The sequence below is a fragment of the Adelges cooleyi genome, unplaced genomic scaffold (genome assembly GCF_023614345.1).
Source record: "Adelges cooleyi isolate 19-005CV unplaced genomic scaffold, UGA_ACOO_1.1 ACOO_flye_CR_arks_rails_tigmint_CR_PRNA_240, whole genome shotgun sequence".
Classification (NCBI taxonomy): Eukaryota; Metazoa; Arthropoda; class Insecta; order Hemiptera; family Adelgidae; genus Adelges; species Adelges cooleyi.
Window position 1 is genome coordinate 1 of NW_026095905.1, and position 5,634 is coordinate 5,634.

General features: G+C 26.6%; 1 long non-coding RNA gene across 1 annotated transcript; it reads left to right on the top strand.

Moving 5' to 3' along the window:
• The first annotated feature begins 82 nt into the window (after positions 1–82).
• On the top strand, positions 83–1,511 carry LOC126836326 (uncharacterized). Its single transcript, XR_007685314.1, has 5 exons — positions 83–280; positions 412–585; positions 790–870; positions 951–1,037; positions 1,122–1,511. It is a non-coding gene; the product is annotated as an uncharacterized LOC126836326 (long non-coding RNA).
• Positions 1,512–5,634: the final 4,123 nt, after the last annotated feature.

Below are 5,634 nucleotides of genomic sequence, written 5' to 3' on the forward strand. Positions count from 1 at the left end.
ATTGTAGTGTTTATTACATAGACCTATAAAGAAATGGACTGATAGTAGAGAGAGAGTTCCGAATATCGACATCGTTAAAAAGAGACAGAGAGTTGTTAGGTTGGTCATGGGAGAAATAGTAATATGATAATACCCGATAACGAAATTTTTATATTAAAATATTTTAATTATTCTTGTTAGTAATTAAAATATTGAATTTCGTTTAATTTCTTATAATGGTTTTTCAATGTGTCATTCGTTCGTGCAAAACAAAATCAAATAAAGATTGCATCATGCATCGGTAAGTTGAGACATTATTTACTTATATTATATTTTTATACATTTGAATATTGATCATAGGTATATTACTAATAGTAATATACTAATAATATATAATCAATGATTTTAATAATAATATAATTTGTTTCAAAGCTAGCCTAGAAATCATGAAATGCTTTTAAAATGGGCAAATGCGATACGTATGTTTCAACCAGATTTTACTCCGGCGACGCATACAAAAATATGCAGTAGTCATTTTATAGAATCTGACTATAACTTGAGCTTTACTGGTAAAAAAAGAAGCTGTGCCAAGTGAATTTAAACTGGGTATGTTCTTCCTTATACTTGTAATTGTTACCAAATTTATGTATTTTTTTTATAAATATAATATTGTATATACATTTTGTTAATGTTATGTGATAGTAGGTACCTTTATGGAAGTAATTTTTTTTAGAGTAATTTGTTAATTAATTTTACTTTTCTTATATTATCTTATTTACTTATTATTTAATTTCAAACAATATATTATAGAAGCATGTAAGAAATTATTCAATGTTGAAATGGTCGAAGTCTTTGATGATGAAGAAGGAAGAAATTTACTATAAATGCCAAGTAATTTAGAAAATATTTTGTTTTTAATTTTTTATAAATCTCAAAATAAAGCAACTTCTAATGTGTTTTTTTTATTTTAGTGAATGAAGAAGATATTAAAAAATCTGACATTTGATCATCTGAAAGATGAAAAGAAAGTTAATGAAAATTGTTTTTCATTACTCAAGGTAAATATATCATAATAATGTCAAATACATGTTAAAAAAACGTATTTTTTGTATAAAAAAATTAATTTGATTTAATTTTTATAGTTATTGCTGTATGTGTTAAATGGCTTGGTTGATAAGGTTACGTTCAGTGTTCAATGTTCTATGGATTTGTTACCAAAGACAGGGCTTGGATTTTATGCAATCCTGACATCCAATCATGAATTTAAGTATCGTTGATCCGTATCCTTTTACTGTAATATTAATGGCTCATCACAAAAAATATTCTCCTCCTTTATCTTTTTACACTACATGGTTAACTACTATATATTTTATATGTTCTTCACAAAATAATTTTTAAAAATTTCATAGTACGTCTTAATTGTCAATTTTTATCCACCTAAAATATTTCTAATAAGAACCATTGATATTAAAACTGATTCTATCTCAAACATTTTTATCATTATTGCAATGACTGTGTGTATTAATTTGTTATTTTTCAGTAAAATGTGATGTCATATCCATGGCTTTTATAGATATATTTAAATATCTATGAACAGTTTCATTGAGGAACAAAACAAAATGGACCGTTGTGTATTGTTAACAGTTTCACTCGTAATACAATTTTATTTAGCGATGAAGAACATTTTTCTAAATATAATATTTATTTACTCGTTTTAATAATGTATGAATAGCATAACTTCTTTGAATTTTTTAGTGAAATCAAAATGATGTTGGGGCTTTGTGTTTATATGTTTATATTTTTTAAATAAAAAATATACTATTGGTGATAAAAATAATAAAATTGTTGTGTTATGTCTATTAATTTTTTTGGTTACTGTATAGTTCTTACTTTTGTTTATTTGTAAAATTATACCCTAAAGAATTTATATATATATATATATATTTTTTTTTTTTTAAAGGAGTCTACCTAATGTAGAAACTGCTTTAATTATGCGACAAATTCATCACGAGTCTGGTGCATACTCTCCTGAGTTACGTACTTTTGCTCTGACATTACATTTTTATTTGCCAGCTGCATATAATTATATTATATTGGTCGTAACTTGAAGAAGAAACAAATAAGTAGTGATTTTACAATACCTAGTGAATTTGTTTAAACTTAGATGCAGATCTGTGATACAATAAATTGTCTATTGAGTTTGTAAAGAAAAACTATTTTTCAAAACATACACGTTTTATAAAAAGTAAAACAGAATGTTCATTGATAAAATTTGAATGAAATTGTAATGGTTTTTAAGTATTTATTAACGATATACTATATACATATCTATTTAAAACAATACATCATACGAAAGCATTGGATACCCGACAAAATAATGAAATACATATCCTTAAATGTTTTACAACTTCGCATAACACAATAATAAATAATAATTAAATAAGATTTAATTATTATAAATTTCCATTTGGTGTATTGTCATATATATATTTAAATTATTATTATTCCATGTCTTTTCAATTTTTATTCCATGGTCAACCTAACAACCATCTATCTCTTTCTAACGTTGTTCATAACGTGGCAGCATAGGCGGGTTACACCTCAAAGAGCCACTCGACACGGAGCCACTCGACAAACAACCACCGAAAATCGACACGGAGCCACTCGACAAGCAGCCACTCAAAGGGGTACCAACATACACAATATTTATAAAAAATGCACGATTATTATTCGTGTATGTTGTGCGGCTAGTATTGTTTATTTAAAGGGGAAAACTTGTACATTTCATAATTAATGCAATAAGGCTAGAACTATTTTTAATTCACTGTGTGACCTGTCTCCGGTTTTGAGTTTTTTTATTTAAGTTATAATCAAATCAGTTTCTATTATTGAAATTTATATAAAAAAAAAACTGAAAGTATATGAAACAATATTTACAATATTATATTATAGTGATAATTTACCAACAATAAATTGTCTCTTGAGTTTTAAAAAAAAAATGTTTTTCAAAACATACTTACACGTTTTATAATAAGTAAAGCAGAATGTTCATTGATCAAATTTCAATGAAATTATACTTTTTTTTAAAATTATTTAATACCGATATATTATACTTATCTATTTAAAACAATATATCGTGAATACCTCATACGAAACTATTAGATACCAGACACATTTACTTAAATACTTTACAACTTCCAATAGGCAATAACACAATAATAAATTATAGTTAAATATTATTTAATTTTGTATTATATATTTTCATATCTGTGTATTAGTTATCATGTTATATATATGCCAAAAATAACAATTCCGAAAATATTTAGAACCGAAACATATATTAACCAAAAATATAATAGCCGAAAAATATTTAAGTCGAAAATAATTTTTACGAAAAATATTTAGGTCGAAAATAATGTCATCGAACGTATTTTAGCTGACACTTATTATTTGAACAGAACCTTTATAAGTTATAAATTATAATAGTATAAAAAAACAGTGTTACGCGCGCCGTGTGACCACGTTGTGTCTACTGTCTACGCTATTTTTATAACATCTGTGATAAGTTCCATTTGTTATTGAAATATACAGCTATTTTTTATTTTGTGGTTGACATTTTTTTTCCATATATACTACCAATGCTTAATTGTTAGTATTTGTTTATACTTAGCTACACAATAGTAAATTCAAACAGGGACAACCTATGGTGGACTGGCACCTTGCCGATGCTGAATAAAATGTTTATATATTATTAAGCCGGCAGTAGTTTTTTGGGGTCTAAAATAACCGGTATGGTTCTTTTGGATCTAGATATGATGCACTCATCAGACTTATCACTAATGTCCAGCTAATATATAAAATAGATCACTCCAGTTTATGTGTAAACAAGGTCAGATACAAGAGGAAGGCTGGAGTTAATAGTTAATAGTTTATAATACAATCTATATTAAAATAAATATAAACCAAGTCAAACTATAACGAATTTATGAGTAGTAAATTCACATGGCTCAGGTGCTATAATATAATATACATAATATTATCATTGATTATCATTAATCAAAGATATTATAATTAACGTGAAGTGGGTCTCATACGGTTATAGTTATTAACGAAACGTTAATATTACTAAGTTTACTATGGTCAAGTTTATACAAACTAACGGTTGGTTACCAACTGCGGCCATCCATCACTGATGTTAAATAATTATGAGATTCGAGCTATCAAAAAAAAAAATATAATGGTTCAACACGTTGGCGGTGGCCGGTACTTAACAAAAGACTGCAAGGAAATAGTTTTTACTAAAAAAATTGATGATGTTACTGTTTAATAAATTTTAATGTTATAATTATTAAAATTTATTTTATTATTGACCACGATTTAATAAAAAAAAAATTGTTTGGCTTAAGTATTCTAACAGCCTTGACAAAAATGTATTTTCTAAAATGATTATGTACATGTTTATTTTTAAAAGTTATTATCAGCAGTAATAAACATATAATATTAATCATTTGTTGAATAAAAACTAATAGTGTACATATTATGAACACAACGGATTTCATACAAGTTATTTTAATATTGAAGTTAGAAACAATTGTACATTATTAAAGAAAAATACTAAATTAATATAATCAAGTTTATAAAAAATGTTTACTAAATTATTTACACTTGGCTTATAGTTTTTAAATTTTGAACATAGTTGGAAAAATAACAAAATATAGTTAGAACATTACAAATAATTATGGTATAAATCTACTTTACCGGGCATCCTTTTTTTCGATTATTTTTTTAAATTGACAGTACTTTTAATGTTGATTACGAATATGTAAAAAATTTGCGCCGCTCGCACTTAGTTTGGAAGTTACAGACTTTCGCCGAAATCGACATACGTGCGCGCCCCGGCACTGCACGTCTACCCGCGCCCGCTGGGTACTTCGTCCGTCGATCGCCGCTCAATTATCATCGGATTCCTCGTCTACCTGCCTCCCGCCCGTCGTGGTCCTTTTTTTTTTTGCATCATAATTTCATCACGCTAATATTTGACTTAATTGGGATTTTGCTATAGCGAACAATGAACAATTTTTGGCTCGCCCGATGCACATTGTTGAGACTTGAGGATGACTTAGTAGTAAATATTAATGTTTTATCGCGCCCCGCTAATATTATAAAGTATTACGGGCTATTATAAAGCAATACATGTTAATCATTTTTTATAATTTGGTTATTCATTTATATTTTATGATTCTACATATATTAACACAAAATAAATATATAATGCTGTTTTTCTACAAACTCTGATGAAAGTTGTGAGGGACACACACACATACATTCATTTATATATATATATATATATATATATATAGATAATAAAAATAGAAATAATTAATCAGATAAAAAAATCCAATTTATATAGATGGCCTATAGCATAAGCCAAATGGGTGGAAAATATACACATTGGCCAATTAGCTAAAAATGTACTTTTTTTGGATTTTTATATCGGTATTTATCTAATTCTAACCCTCTGCTTCTGAGTTTTTAATAATTAGTTCTAAGTCAATAAAAAGTAAAAACCTTTATCAAATACTTTTTAGTTGTATATATAATATATACATGGATCGTTCATTCCGATACTCATGAAAATGCACACAAATTAAACAA